Below are 17,495 nucleotides of genomic sequence, written 5' to 3' on the forward strand. Positions count from 1 at the left end.
AAGGGAGACAGCGGTCAGTGGGAGATTTGAAAATAATTAACAATCTACAATTTATCAAGGGGCCACCAGGGGTGGAGGGCGGGGAGGAGGGAGGGAAAAATAGAAGAGCCAATCCCAAGGGGGCAATGTAAAGTAAATATCTGGAAAAGAACAATGGAATATATGTGTGAATAGGTTGGATACAATTGATGAATGGATTGTAACAAGAGTTGTAAGAGCCCCCAATATAATGATTATTAAAACAAGAATGAATTGAGGTTTTTGTTGTATTTTGTTTGTCCTAGCTCTATATATTTTTTCTGAGCCTACACACAAAATCTAGAATTCTATGTTCTTTGAGATCCCAGAGTTGTCATGAGTCAGAATCAACTTCCTGGAAGTGAGTCTGGTATTTTGGAATGAAGACAAAGCCATTACATATGACTGCCCTACTACACAGTAGCCTTGGTGGCACGGTGATTCACAGTTCGGCTGCTAAGGTCAAAGACAGCAGCCACTCCAACCAAGAAAGACGAGGGTTTGTGCTTCTGTGAAGACAAAGCCTTGGAAAGCCAAAAGGGCAGCTCTACTCTGCCCTTCCTCTGGAATACGTTGGAATTGACTTGATGGCTTTAGTTTGGTGACTATTCTAGGACACACTTAAATGCACAAAATAGTCCTTCTCCTTTAGAATATAAGGAGTCTTGATAAGAAAGATGAGGTGTCCTGTTCCTGTAAACATTTGTAGCCTCAGAAACCCTGTAGGACATTTCTGCCCCATGCAGTCATTATGAATCAGAACCGACTAGAAGGCAGTGGGTTTACAACACAAAATAATGTTGCATCTGTTCGAGATTCATACCAAGTCCAACTTCTTCCCTGACCGTTTTCATTGCTCTACTGTCGTGGTGCAGTAGGTTAAGAATTGGACTACTAATCATAAGGGCAGCAGTTTGAAAGTACCAGTCACTCTGAGGGAAAAAGATGAGGCTGTCTGCTCTCCTTAAAGATTTATGGTCTCAGAAACCCTAAGGAGCTGTTCTACTCTGCCTGATAGGGTGAGTCATTATAAGTCAGAATCAACTGGCTAGCAATGGGTTTGGTTTGGTTGGAAGAAGTACAGTCAGAATGCTCCTTAGAAGAAAAGACGGTGAGATTTTGACTCACATGTGTTTTCAGGCGAGACCGGCCGCTGGAAAAGGACTTGGTCAAAGAAGAGAATACATGAAAAAGAGGAAGACTGGAGACAAGACGGGTTGACACCATGACTGCAACAATGGGCCAAACATAATAACTGTGAAGATGGCTCAGGACTGGTCTGTGCTTCCTTATGTTGTGCACAGGGTCCAGACGAGTGAGCACAAAGCAGAGGGCACCTAACAACCACAACCGCTTGTGGTTTTCCCCTGCCAGGATCTTCTGATCCTGCAGAAGAGAGTCTTGCCATCCAGCTTCGGTAAAGAGTGCAGCTAAGTTATACTCTGTAATTACACGCAATGGTCATGGTAAGGAACTGACTCAACGGGTACATTTCTTTTTCAGTATTGTGGATCACATGGTTGCTTTTACTTTCTTATCAATATCAAGCAATAATACCATTTCTTATCTTAACCAACCTTAGGTGATCTTATCTCTCGCTTTTAAACTCGAATGTTATTTTTTTTCTTCTTCAGTCACTGGATGCAATTCTGCAAATTAAATAATTATATACTTCACAACTCTACATTTGAACACATTTTTATACTACAAATAATTAGCCATATTTCCCAGGTGATTTTACTTAAACAGGGGGATGAGATGAATTATGCAAGCAGCTGGGATTCTGCCACACCTGACAAATTTTATTAATGATTAAGATTCTCATCTCAGTTTATTAAAAAGTAATCACTTATCTGCAAGTACACAGCAACCACTGATGAAGCCAAGTGGATTTTCAACATTTATAATATGTCTTCATTCTTTCCACTCAAAGGGGAAAACATTTTAAGTGAAAATTTTATCTGTTCTGAAGATGTGAGAAAATAAATAGAAATTAATAAGTGATTGAACATTTTACATTTCAGATATCCCTCTTTCAAGTTGTAATTTAAAAATTTAAAAGTTTAAGCTCTATGAACTATAACTATTTTTTTTTCTAGAAGAACCTACTAATTCCAAGATTGACACCTTTCCATAAGCTTGGAAAAGAGTGTAAGGTCTTAATGCTCCCCATTTTCCCTCTTGACTTACTAATATCCATTGCAATGGCTGAACTCACAGACAAATTTCAGGAACAAAGGGTTTATTAAGGAGGCCGCGTTATAATGCCAGTGAGAACTGCTCAGGACTGAGTTGTTCTCTCCAGTGCTATAAGCCTCAGCACAAAGTTACCCAGCAAACCCTCCTCCCTGAATGAAGTGTCCAGGGGCACTGCACTCTAGAAAACCCCAACCCAAAGGCGCCCAGCTCCACTTCCAGGGGTCAGCAAGTCCCGTGTCCCCAATGCAGTGCCCAGAGGCACCTTACTTCACCAGGCAGCCTCTGACATAAAAGCACTCAGCTCTACTGGCTCCATGGGTTGGGAAATCCATCCGTCTATTCCGTGCTCGGGCTCTCAGGCTCCCGGTCCTGCTGCTCCTCTAATGTTGAAGCCATCTCTGGATGCAGGAGGTCATCTGTGCAGGGATCTCAGGTCTGCAGCTTATGCTCCACCCCTAGCCTTAGCTGGTAAGAGATCCTTTCTCCTACTTCTCAGAGGGCTCATTTGATACACAACAGCCTGGCACTGCAGGAAATCCAGTTCACATTGACTCCCAGGTGAAACCTATCTGTAACTTCCCTCACTTTCTTACCAGACCCCTGCAGGGAAAGGCCCTTTGGTGGAGACTTTGGCTAGAAGAACAGTTAGTAATTCACTACCACTGCAAAGTCTGTAAATGTAATTCAGATAAAACCATGTATAAGAAGATATCAGGAGGAAAAAGTGCTTTTATTTTCTCCTTTTCCCTGCATCCACAGATCACTAATCTAAGATTGATGTGTATTTATTAGCAGAAAGTATATGGAGGAAATGTATATATTTTGCAAACTACTTTTGACCCAACTGCCATTCATTCAATTTTTTCTCTTTCTTAGAGAAACTTCTGCTAAGTTAGTGGTTGCTTCTGATCGATAGATGGTATATATGAGGGGGTTATCCCACCAAAAAACAGATTTTTTTTCTCCAAAGATATGTATTTCATTTTTTTTAACTAAACAACCTTATCACCTTCAAAATACTCTCCATTACATTTAATACATTTGTCAAATGCGATTCCATTCATGAAAACATTTTTCAAACGCATCTGTTTGGATGGCGGACAACACCACCCTCGTTTTTTTCTTCACCTCTTCTATGTCGTCAAATTCCTGTCCTTTCCAGTCCCTCTTTATTTACGGGAACAAACAGAAGTGGCACAGAGTGAGGTCAGGTGAGTCACGTGCATGAGGCAAAGGAGGCATGCTGGGTTTTGCCAGAAACTGGCACACTGAGATGGCTGCATGAGCAGGTGCGTTGTCCTGGTGGCAAAACAAGTTCCCCATCTGCTACAAATAAGGCTTTTTTTTTTTTTTTTTGCCACACACTGTTAAACAATCTGTTTAGAACCTCTTCATAAAAAGCTTGATTAACAGTCTGACCTCGTGGAATAAACTCCAAATGCACTATGAGTCGAGATTTTTGTCCATTGGGGAAGTTGATGGAGTCTGGAATGAGGTTTGTCATCAATCAACATTTCACCTTTTCTGAAACAAGAAAACCACTCATACACTTGAGTTTTTCCCATAACAACGTCCTTGTAAGCTGTAATATTACAACAGTTTCTGCAACATTTTTCCCAAGCAGGAAACAAAATTTCACAGTCACACACTGTTGTCTTAAATCAGCCATCACAAAAAAATGGTTCGAGTGAAACTGCTATCATGAAAAAATCCAGAGACCAGACAGAACCTTCCCAGGTGACTACACTGCATTCACTAACTCAGAGCAAGATGCTCAATACTCACCCAGTGGGGAAAATGCGCACTATGAAAGCTCCACTCCGACCAGCGCAACTCCGTTTTTGCGGGGTACCCCTTGTATCTGTATGGATGTAAGGTTGGATGTGTAGATGATGAGATATATCAGTGAAGATCCTTTACTTCTCTCTGTATGTTGTTGTGACTTGCATGCTGTGGGGATGCTGGAAGCTATGCACCAATATTTCGACTATGAGCAGGGCTAGCTATGATGGACAAGTTTCAATGGAGCTTCTAGTCTAAGACCAGGAGGAATACTTAAAGATCTATTTTTGAAAATTAGACAATGTAAATGCTATAGATCACAAGAGAACATTGTCAGACTCACTTGATTTGACTGCCACCTGAGGGAACAATTTTTGGACGAGGTCATCATGTTGGGTGAAGTACAGGGTCAGGGAAAGGGGAGGTGAAACACTGAGGTAGACTGGCACATTAGCTGCATCAATGAGCTTAAATATTGCCAAGATCAAGAGATTTAGAAATGACTAGGTAAGTTTTGTTCCGTACATTGCAAGCCATGAATTGAAGTCAACAAGACGGCAGGTATCTATCTACTAATATATATATCAGTTAAGGTACTTCTTAATTTACTACAAAAATACTAAAATAATATTGTCTTAGTCAATAAAAAGGAGCACTCAAGGTATAGTAGATTATGTGTTAGAATCCTAAATACAAGGTGAGCAGATCAAATCCACCAGGCCTCTCCACAGGAGAAAACCATGACCATCTGCTCCTACAAAGCCTCAGAAAACCTCAGACACAGGTTTACCCTGTCCTATAGGATCATTGTGAGCTGGGACTGACTTCATAGCAGCGAGGTTGTTTTTATTTTTTGAGCGGTTCATAAGAACATGGATCTTTTTTCACAACGCGGGTAGGTTTAAGTTAGCCAACTTAGAGTAGCATGCCACTGATAATGACATAGATTCGATTTTTTAAAAAATCATCTCCCTTCTTGCTTAATCCTCACAGCATTTAGTGGCATCTTCTCCCATGGCTACAGAATGTGTCTCAGCTCTGGAAACCATGGTCTCAAATAACAGCCACTGAAGGCAAACTGAAGAAAGTAAGAATGTCTTCACTACCTCATGTTTCAGCTAAAAGGAGAATCTTTCAAAGTAGTCTCCTAGCCAACTTCTCATTACTCTTATTGGTGAGAATTCTGTCATATGCCCATCCTGAAACAAGTCACTGACAAAGTTAAATAAGCCAGCCATTCCCAAAGATAATTTCTGAACTCAGTCATGGTTTATACCCTAAAGCGGAGGGCGTGCTACACCTTTAGTGGTCATATTGCTGCCACCCCAAAACCAGAACACATCTGAGAACAAAGATGCGTGGTAAACCACAAACCGTTCTTCCAAGGGAACTAAATAGTTTTTAATTGAATTGAAATGTCCTAAGCGTTTCTGGAAAAGTGAAAATGCATGAATGGAGAATGCATAGAGATGGCATATAAAATAAACACAATGTGGATTTTCCAAATAAGTGGATTATTGGTCTTGAAATCATTCTCATAACATGATTGGACTATAAGTTTAAACAAATTTACAGATTTCTAGATTCAATTTTCTGATTGGACTTTTATACCTCTGTCTTCCTCAGAGAACTTACTTCACATTATATGATGCAAATTAAATCGTTTAAACTCCTCAGACTTGGTCTTTCTCAAAAAAAAACCAGAGTTTCATCATCACCTACAGCTATGTCATAATCCAAATCCTAATGATGAAGTAACTATTGATTTCCTCTTCTGCACTACTATTCACATCTAATTTCTGTTATTCTACTGAAAATTCTCTGCACTTATTTTCTCTGAAAAGCTGTATTTGATCTGTGTTTTTCTTTCAATGGGGTAGCCATATGGAGGGGTGGCTTGGCCCCAAATGGAAATTTGTCAATGTCTGCAGGCATTTTTAATTTGGGGGGTAGGTAGGTGGGGGTAGGCACACTGGGCGAGGATGACATTGATAAGGAGTAGGAAAAGCCATGGAATTGCTGTTAAATATTCTACAATCCACAAAGCAGTTCCTTATAACACAGAATTACCTGGCTCCGAAAGTCTATAGTGCCACTATTGAGAAATCTTTGTGCCAATAGGTAATTGTCCCAAAACATTTCCCACTACAGGCCAGCCTCCAGATTATTGTTGAAACATCTTTTTCAAATAAGGATCTGACCACTCTTCCTCTCGTCAGCCACTTCAGGAAAAGTAAAACTACCTCTGAGAGCAGCTGTCTCCCCGTTGATTGCTTGTGGGAAAAATGGGATCTTAACACTTCATCAGCACTTCTTCCTCTTCCTCCCATTTGCCAATTCTTGAAAGCAGAATTGCTTTCTGGGTGTGACATCCTCATCTGGTTCTGATCAGCCGTTAGAGTTTATCTCCTTTATTATCCTTGCTGTCTTGCACTTTTAACTCACTTTTCTTCTTCTCTGCTTTCAGCATATTTTCATGTTTCCTCTACTAGTAATGAAAAACTCACATTCTTTACCGGGAATAACTTCAAATTTTAGCCCTAATTTATCTTCATTATAAATAGATCATAATTATCTTTGTCATATTAATGTTGCTTTTTCTGGATCTCAATTTTCCTACTTGGGAGCCCTATGACAAAAGTATCTATGCCTTGAACTGCTATCTGCAAGGTCAACAGTTGGAAATGACTAGCTGCTCCATGGAAGGACAAAGAGGCTTTCTATTCCCATAAAGAGTTACTATCCTGTCTGCCTTTTTTTAACCACTGTGGCTGTGTACCAGGTGTTAAAGTCAGGTAAAGCAAACCCTCCATCTTTGTCCTTCTTCTTGAGAAGTTCTCTGTAAATTCCATGCTTCTTCCCTATCCATATGAAATTGGTGGTCAGTTTTTCCAATTCTTTGAAGAAGGTTGTTGGTATTTGAATCAGGATAACATTAAACTCATATAGTGCCTTGGGTAGATTTGCATGGGAAGAAGTGGACATCTTCCGATCCACGAGTATGGGATAGTCTTCCATTCATGGAGGTCACTTTTCATGTCCTGTAGATTTCAGGCTAGGAGGTGCAGCTCCCAGAATTCTCTCAGGACCAGTGGGAGATAGTCATAAAGGTCAGCGGACAGACTGGACTCATCTATGCGTTTTTGGTTCATTTGTTTGTTTTCCTAGTTAGTATTATATTTTCCCCCTTTTTCTCTTTTTAATCAATCTTTTGTTTACTTTTTCTTTTGTCTATGTAATTGTTGGTTTTGCCTACCTATATAAGATGGGCATGGGAAGCAAGCTGAAGGAGAAAACAACAGGATTGAGGGTTCCAGAAGGACTTGTGGGGAGGAGGAGTCAGGGGAAGGGAGTGGTGAGCAAACAATGCCATAGACAGGGGAACAATTAGGGAATTAAAATCAACTAAGAGGAGGACATAGAGATTCTGAGGGTGTTGGAGCAACAGCAATCTAGCTGAAAGGAATTACTAAGAGGCAAAAGGGTGACCGTCATGGTGGAGCAGAAGGAGATCTAGGAAGCAAAGCTATGGATAGAAGTATAAACAGAGGTAGGTACATATGTAAATATATTAATTCATAAAAATAGAGGCATTGGCTTATGTACATACATTTATATGGCAATACATTGAGGAAGTGGATGGATTCTGGCCTCTGCTCAAGCCCTCCCTCAATGCAAGAACACTGTTCTAACAATCTGGCATTCTGTGATGCTCATCTTCCCAGCACAATCGCTGAAGACAAAATGGGTCCATAAGCAAAGAGAGCTGGTGGTGCCCAGCTATCAAAATATATAGCATCTGGAGTCCTAAAGGCTTGAAGTTAAACAAGTGACCATCTAGCAAAGAAGCAACAAGCCCACATGGAAGAAACACGCCAGCCTGTGTGATCATGAGGTATTCATGGGATCGGGTAACAGTCATCAGAAGAAGCAAAACAAAAGAATAACAACAACAGATTTTTTAAAAAAACCAAAAACATATTGTTAAGAATGAGGGGAAAAGAGCAGAGACCCCAAAACCATCTGTAGACAATTGGACAACCCCTCACAGAAGGGTCACAAGGAAGGGATGAGTCAACTAGGGTGCAGTATAGCACCAATAAAACACACACAGTCCTGGGTTCCTTGAGGCTTCCTCACCCCCCACTGTCATGACCCCAGTCCTGCCTTTCACTGAGGGCTAGACCAGAGTATGTACACAGGTATAGATAAGAGATAAGAGCTCCAAACACACAGAACCCAGGAACAGCCATGGGACTAGGGATACCAGAGGGTAGGGGGAAGCTAGGGAGAGAACAGAAGAAAGTGGGCACCGATCACAATGATCAACACATAACCACCACCATCACCCCAGGGGAATGAACAACAGAAACTGTGAGGGAAGGGAGATAGCGGTTGGTATAAGATATGAAAATAATTATAATTTATAACTTATCAAGGGGTCATGGGGGGAAAGGGGGAGGGAGGGAAAAAGAGGAGTTGATGCCAAAGGCTCAAATAGAAAGCAAATGTTCAGAAAATAATGATGGCAACATACGTGCAACTACACTTGATACAACCGATGTATGGATTGTTATAAGACTGTAAGAGCCCCTAATAAAATGATCTTTTAATAATAATACTACTACTAATAATAATATAAATAGATAGATAACTTAACAACAAAAAAAAGAATTACAGTCTTGGAAACCCACAAGGGCAATTTTACTCTGCTCTAAAGGGTCTCTATAGGTTAGTAGTAAGATTGGTGGGGTTTAGTTTGTTTATTTGTTTCATTTCTTACTTATAATGTTGTTGAAATTTACACACTTAGGTATTATAGTTAAATATATATGGGTCCTTTTTGTCTAATTAAAAGAACATTGCTCTTGTTGATTTTGATTTTCCCAGCTTCTATAAATGCAGGATTAACTCATTCACAAAGAGAAACCTTTTATTTGGAATATTTTAATGCTCTTGCATGTTAACATGCATTTTATGACAGATGGTTATATCATAAAATGTACTTTATCATTATTTCATTAGCTGCATGAGTATATAAATAGAACACATATCACATATATATATTAGGTATTGTTCTTATCATTATATGATGGTTTTGTAAAAAGAGTATATTCTTCTATCCTTCATGCATAATAGCATGGAAAAACATGTAATTTCATAGAAGTTTGACTAGTGTGTTAAATTCTTGATGCTGATAATATTTATATCCTTTCAACTAAATTAGGTATCTAAAAAGTAGAGAGATTTTCTAAGACTCTTTTGAGCTGACTTTATTTAAATACAAATGTAATCAAATGTAGTATTTTCTTCTTTCAGATTGAAGTGGAACAGTCAGAACCCAAGAATAAGGAACAATTTCTAAATTCATATGCACCTATAATGATAAACACTGGGAAAATTTGTACATTTGTACACTGAATGGCAAATAAATGAGAGTTACAATATTGCACCTTTAATAGTTATTCTATTGGACTATCATTCTTGGTTTTTGTTCTTCCTGGTAACTTAGTCAAGTGACAAGTATTGCTAACAATAAATATAAGAAAGGATAAGATTTCTGCTTAGAAGAAATAATATAATTCCTTATATAAGGATCTAGGCCATCTTGCAACTAGTAAAAGATTTTGGGAGTCAACCATTATATTACAGTTTAGAAATTAAGGGGATTCTTCCTAATGTGACTGCCTTGGTCCTTAGAAAGTATGTAAGGCCAGAAGCTAAACTCAAATTCAGGAAATATTAGATTTTTCCTGTTTCCTCTAGTGAATAAAGGCAAATCACCTTTTAAATTGTTTCCATTTGGCATGATATTAATAAAGAATTCACATTGAACTTCCTGTCATATCAAATGGAAAATCATATCAAATGTGGAAAATAATGGAAGAATCTGATTTTGCCTCTCTTTTTAATTGAGTAAATGACAACAAAAATGTACAAAGATCAATTCTCAATGCATATAATATAAAATCAAAGTTTGAAATAGTAAATGTCACTTAGATTAAGCAATGTTTTCAAAACTGATGTTGCATTCCTTAGATCTTCAGTTTCATCCCATAAATGAGATTGAAGAAGCTAAGAGGAGGACAACAGCAGCAATTCCTCAGAACAAAATGTGAGATAATGATTTGGTATTTATTTACAAGGCAAGGGTTTTGCTAAAGCAACATATGCTAGTGAATTGGAGATGGACACGAAGACCACAGCTAGAAAGTACAAAGTAGTGAGGGGTTTCTTGCTTTGTTTCTTGTTTTAAATACTCTTCCAAAGAATAGTATCTTCTTAAAAATTATTGGCATATAAGTTGCATATCATACAATTTAATAGTTCAAAGAATGAATCCTTAAAGTAAAAGGATAACTTAGCAAAAAGCAGTGTGGATATCTACTCCTGAATGTCCAGAGACTATAGAAAGATAATTGGTAGAAATGTATAGGGTAAGCGAGGAGCCCTAAAAGATCCTTCAAGAAATAAACAATGGTCTTAATCACATATCCAACAAGGAAATGCTAAAACCAGTTCACAGGTAGAAGGTCAAGTGAGGATTTCCCGGCCCATTACCTTTTAATTCAAGTGTTTTTTCTCATCAATCTGTTAACAAGTCAAATAAAATTAAGGTTATTTAGCGTTGAAAGACAAATGGGATTTCCTCGTTGCATTCTACAATACACATGTGAAAGTTGGACACTGACAAAGGAGGAGCAAAGACGAGTTTATGCAGTTGAATTGTGGTGCCAGTGAAGAATATTGAAAGTTCCGTGAAATGCCGAAAGGACAAATCAATCTGTCTTGGGAGAAGTGTAGCCAGAGTGCTCCTTAGAGGCCAGGCTGCAGAGTCTTTGTGTTACATACTTTGAACATGTTGTCAGGAGAGACCAGTCCTTGGAGAAGGACATCCTGCTTGGTAAAGTGGAGGGGCAGCCAAAAAGAGGAAGGCCCTGGATGAGATGGACGACACAGTGGCTGCACAATGGGCTCAGACACAAGTGCCATTGGGAGGAGGGTACAGGCCTGGGCAGTTTTCATTTCTGTTGTGCGTAGATCACCGTGGGTTGGAACAAACTCAATGGCACCTGGCAACAACAGCATTCCAAACTAAAATTCACTTGGTCCTCAAATGTTGTCTTTATTATAATGTATACATTACATTTTCAAATGAAATTTTCATCAATAATTACAACAGTTTGTTGTTGTTTTTATTTTGTACCACCTACATCAGAATTTGGTATCTGTTTATATTTGTGTGATACATTTTTCTTATATTGTCATTCACTGAAATAGTTGAAGTAGGAGTGAATTGGTCTAAACTTTGAAGATTTGGTAGAATTCTTCAAGCCTGCTAGAAATACATCATCTTGTAGTGATACGGGAGAAGTTCATATCCCTGACAGCTTTATTTCGTTAAGAACATAGTCTTTAGACAGTGGATTGCCCTTGAGGTTGTTTTTGTTTGCTTTTTTAAATCAGAGGAAACTTTAATGAACTGTATTGACTGAACTATGCCATGTATCATCTTTAGTATTATTAAAGCTATTGTTATATATTATTTTCTTTTTAAATTAATTATTTTGTTAGGGGCTCATACAACTCATCACAATCCATATATACATCAATTGTGTAAAGCACATTTGTACATTCATTGCCTTCATTATTCTCAAAACATTTGCTCTCCACTTAAGCCCCTGGCATCAGCTCCTCATTTTTTCCCCTCCCTCCTCATGCCCCCCTTCCTCATGAACCCTTGATAATTTATAAATTATTGTTTTGTCATATCTTACAGTTTTATACGTTTCAAAAGTATTAAATTTTTATGGGCACTCAACTTAAATACACAGAGTAATTTCCTATTTAAAAAAATCTAATTTAATTTAGTTTTTATAAATCTTCTATTTTAAAAATTAGAAATTTAATTTTTAATTTAAATTTTAAAAATGAATTAATTTTCATTAATTAAAATCAGCCATTATATACCACTTTTCATTTCTATTATATAAATTTCTGCTTTTTACTTTTTTTAATTAGGTTAAAACTACCAGCTTATTCATGCCGATATTTTTTTAAAGAATCAAATTATTTAACAATTAGATCTTATAGCATGGAGGTGAAATCTGACCTCTTCTGACTTCCCAAGGAAGTATTAGCTGTGTAAGTTCGATTCCCACAAGCAAGGGGCAGATAAGTCTCATCCTCCACACTTCCTACCAGTTGTGACACCAATCATTCCTCTTGATGCATTCCCTACTCCTCAGATGGGTTTCATAATTCATGCAATTACCACCCAGAAATCCCAGACCATATGCACAATTAAAGAGCTTATTAAGGAAGTCAACAAGTTACAAATCTCTTTCAGCACTTTACTCCAACCTGAGGCTCAGCTCAAAGGTGCGAGGCGCTAGTTCTTTGAGTTAGTAAATCTAACTTCCCTGATTCAGTGCTCACTCCACAGTGATCCTGGTGCCTGAAGAGACTCAGCCTCACTTCCTGTGTGGACTGGGAATCCCACCACTCTATCTGCTGCTCTTCTGCTATTTCTCCGATGGGCCAGCTTTATCTCTCCTGGATCTAGGAGGTTCACTTTACCATAATTTCAGGGCCCAAAGGACTTGTTTCCTGATGATAGTGACATCCCCCTTTTCTCTATCCCCCCTCCTGTTTCTGAGATGGCTAGTTTTATACCCAGCCAGTATTAGTCAAAATTGACAGATCCCCAGTTAGGGTTCTAAATGTTAGCATCCCAATCCTGCTAAAAATCACTTACAACTGAATTATATATCCTGAATAGCATTCCACTTCGCCTTGTTTTCCCAGACCCCTCAGGAAAAAATGATGTAGTTGGAATTACAAAGAACATGACTCTCTCTGTGCCATCTAGTCAATTTGACTCAGAACTGCACCGGTGGGGTCCAAGGTAATGCATCTTTACAGAAAACCCCATCTTTATTGATGGAACAACTTGTGGGTTCGCGTAAGCAATCTTCTGAGTAGCAGTCCAACACATAATCCACTATATGACCAAGGCTCTTTAAGATTATGGACTATTTCGCTGCATTGCACACCTGTATTCACTTCTCCTGCCACAAATCATGCACCATCTATAATACTTGCTTGTTTTTACTTATATTTTAAAGTTTGAGTTTAACTTATTCATAGATTTAATTATTTAATTTTTATTGTTATATGTATTTAAGAGCATTATAAAATAAAATGTGTTTACTTTTCTTTACTTTTCCTTATTTTATTTTTAGTCTTAGCTGTGGATTGGCTAGATAGAAAAGAAAAAAAGATTAAAAGTAAAATTCTCAAAAGAAAACTCAGAAAAAAAATTATATATAGGAGATAAGCAAAGACGATTCAAAAACATTAGAATTGCTTAGAAAGGAAAATATAGCATGAATAAGAATACTAACACATAACAAACAATGAAGCAGAAAATATGGGACCATAGCACTAAAATTTGAATAAAATGTAAAGTTCGATTACATGTAGGAAATGAAGCATGAGAAAAATATAATTACTCAGAAAAAAACCCAGAAAATGGACATTAAATTAGGAAAGAAATAGAAATTCACTAAAGTATCTTGAATATAAACATCATTAACAGATACCCAAACAAAAATTATTGTCCTGATCCTTGAATACTAACATGTTTCAAGAACACAATTATCTTCAGCCTTTCTCTGCATTCCATTTTCAATCAAGTCTTTAAAGAACACTCCCATCTTTTACTCCTCATTTTTGCACTCTTTTTTCTGTCCAATGCTTGGATCTAGCCAAAATTTTCTGGCCAGATCCTGTGAAATAGGACCTTCTTTTGAAGATGAACCCTTTATCACATTTCTATCATCTGTCACCACTTTATCTCTGTAAAAAGGAAGGTAAGAGATGGGTGGTGCCTGATAGTTTCCAACTACATAGGGTATAGGGAAATCACCACCATCACATCAGTGCAGGTGTCCTGGGTCTGTTCTTAAGCCTAAAACCAGCCCTGCCTACACACTGCAAACTTTCTGAACAATTCTGGCAGTAACTGTCCCGTCCACGCACTCTTTGCTTCTCTTTGCTTCTCTACTGCATTCACTGACATGACCACACAGAACTCACATATAATGCTCATAACTATGAGGATTGTTTTATTAATCATTTTATTGGGAGCGCTTACAGTTCCTATAACAATCCCAATTCAATTAGATCAAGCATCATTAGACAATTGCTGCCACCATCAGTTTCAAACATTTTCTTTCTTCTTGAATTCTTTCATATCAGTGCCCCCTTATGCCCTCCCTTCCCCACCTTACCCCCCCCAGCAGCCTTTATTTATATTATATCATATGATATCTTATCTTATATTGTATTATATTATATTATGTTTTTGTTTATTTGGGGCTGTATCCTACACCATCCAATGGTGTCCATTCACTTATAAATCTATTATTCGTTCCCCTCACATTGGGTTATAAAATCATCATTGTTATCTGTTTCCTCTTCCCCCACTCCCTCTTCTCATACCCTCAGGGAATCATTACTTGGGTTACTGTTTCTGAAGGACTATCTATCTTGGTTTTCATGCATCAAACAATCTTAATTATACAAATGAACATATGCAGGTCTAACAAGATTAATGAGGTATAACAAAGACCGTAATAGAAAGGGGAGGAAACACTAAAGAGCTAGAGGGTAATTATATGTCTCATCAGTGCTATCCCGCACCCTGGATATATAAACCCCTTCGTGTGGTCCTTCTGTGAGGCAATGTCCAATTATCTTACAGGTGGGTTTTGGGTCCTGTTTTGTGTCCACGCTCCTTCATGTCAATTTGATTGCTTACTTTTGAACTTCTGATACCTATTTCTGTCAATACCTCACGATCACACAGGCTTCTTCCATGTGGGCTTCGTTGCTTCCCTGCTAAATGGCCGCTCATTTAACTCCAAGTCTTTGAGAACCTTGTGTCCACACTCCTTCATGTCAATTTGATTGCTTACTTTTGAACTTCTGATACCTATTTCTGTCAACACCTCACAATCACACAGGCTTCTTCCATGTGGGCTTCGTTGCTTCCCTGATAAATGGCCGCTCAATTAACTCCAAGTCTTTGAGAACCTTGATGCTACAATTTGTAATATCAGCTTTCTTCACATTTGCTTATGCGCTATTTTGTCTTCAGTGATGGAGTCAGGAAGGTGAGCATGATATAGTGCCACATTTTAGGACAAAATATATGTATACACACACACACACACACACACACACAAATGCACCCAAATTTGTAAATATATATATATAATTTTTACTTTCTTCTTTCCTCTTAGTCTTTTTTCTTTCCTCCTTCCCCACTATCATGTTTACCCATCTTCACCTCTCAGTAACTTTTCTCAGATATGTTCCAATTGTTTACACAGGACCAGAAACACTACCCACTCCTCAGTGTCAATTTTAGAACCATTGCTATTCTCCTTTCCCTTTCATTATTGTTTCACCGCTCCTTGCTCCTATCCACTCACCTCTTCCCCTCCCTTCCACCCCAGAACCATTAGTCCCATTGCTGTGACCTTGGGATTGCTTATCCTGCCATCTTATATAGATAGACACCAAAAGAAAGAAGAAGAAGAAAAAAAGAAAGACCACACAAATACTTCCAAGATTAACTCTTATCCTGACCCACAGTAGATGAGTATCTCTGTGTTAATTAGCAAGCAGGCCCTGTTATAACCCATCAGTCTAACCTTCTTTTCTTTCAGGGTTCTGTATCCCAGGAACTGCCTACCTAACAGCACTTACACCATGTTAGTCCTCAGCATTCATGACTGAGAAGTGCTGCTCCTACAAGTCTCCGTTGCTCTTCCTACAGTCCGGTGGACCTATCTAGTGCCCCTGCCCCAACCTGTTACACCTTTAGATTTTCAGTGTGGCCCTTAGTGAGTAACCCCCAACCAGTTCAGATGAGGTACCAAGAGCTGCTCCCTGAGTCTGAAGTCTACGATCTGGATTCCTTGGGGACCTCGTGGCTTTGCTCCCATTGCTAGTGTGTTGCACTTCCCGGTTGGTTTGCCCCCATGTGGGTGGGACACACCGGCCACTCTCCATGAACTGTATTTTCAGTACTGTCCTTTGTAGCATTGTCATCTAGGGAGGGATGTAGTTTCTCAAGTTGAGGCCAGCCCTTCAGTCCTTTCTGTGAACAAGCTGCTCAGAGCAGGAACATTGCCTCCAAGGACTGGCACACTGTAATGAGGTCAACTCTCTCTCTCTCCCTTTCCTGTGGAGACATAAACAATACCCTCCCCTTGGGTGGATTAGTGGCCTGGTTCCCCATTGCTGCCATTTATCTTCCCCCAACACTCTATGGGCCACAAAGGACTATGAGAGTGGGGGGAGGGAAAGATGTCTTTCAGCATAGGTGCTAACTGCAGCTTTTTTATTTTTATTTTTTGATGACATATGCATCATTGGGTTTGGTCTGGCTCTTGCTAGAGTATCTGGTCTTCAGCCTGGGAAGTGTATATGTACATTTCCCCCTATGCCCATTCTGTTTTTGAGCTTACCTCAATGGACTCATGTACTTGTCCTATTGTGCTTGACTAACATCATTCAGCAAAACATCCCCAACTCTTTCCATGAGATGAGGTGCTTCATCTTTTCATCACTATTTCTTACAGATGTGTAGTACTCAATTGTGTGCACATACCAAAGTTTCTTAGTCCATTCATCTATTGATGGAAATGTAGGCTGTTTCCAATTGTGAACTATGCAGTGATGAACATCGGCACATAGATGTCTGTTTGTGCCCTTTTTCTTATTTCTCCTGGTATATGCCCAGTAGTGGAATTTCTGGGTTGTAAGGCAATTCAATTTCCACCTGTTTTGGGTATGCCCAAATTGATTTTCACAGTAGCTGTACGTATCTACAAGAGCACCAGGAGCAAATGGGAGTTCTGATCTCACCACACACCCTTCAACATTTGTTGCTTTCTGATTTTTTGAATTGGGCTATCTTTGTGGGTGTTAGGTTGTATCTCATAGTTGTTTTAGTTTGCATTTCCTGGATTGCTGATGATCAGGAACATTTTCTCACATGTGTATTGGCCATTTGGGTTTCCTTGTTTGTAAATCTTCTTTTTGAGTCTTTTGCCCACCTCCTCAGTGTGCAATTCATTTTTTTCTTTTTGGAAGATTGCAGGATTCTGTAGATTTCAGTAATAAGTCCTTTGTCTGATATGTCATTGCTAAGTATCTTTTCCAAGCCTGTGGGCTCTCATATTACATCTTTTGATGTACAGAAGTGTTTTATCTTTAGTATGTCCCACTCATCTTTAATATCTTCTTTTGAGGGTGTACTCTTCCTTATTTCTGATAGCACAAGTATTCACTAAGATAAGGTTCTTCGCTTTGCCCTAATTTTCTCATTGATGATTCTTATAATTTGGGGTTTTACCTAAGGTCTGTGATCCACCTTGAATTTGTTCTTGGGTATGGTGTGAGGTAAGAGTCTTGCTTCA

This window comes from Echinops telfairi, unplaced genomic scaffold (assembly GCF_000313985.2).
Source record: "Echinops telfairi isolate 266 unplaced genomic scaffold, ASM31398v2 ScPeMD7_23;HRSCAF=83, whole genome shotgun sequence".
Taxonomy (NCBI): Eukaryota; Metazoa; Chordata; class Mammalia; order Afrosoricida; family Tenrecidae; genus Echinops; species Echinops telfairi.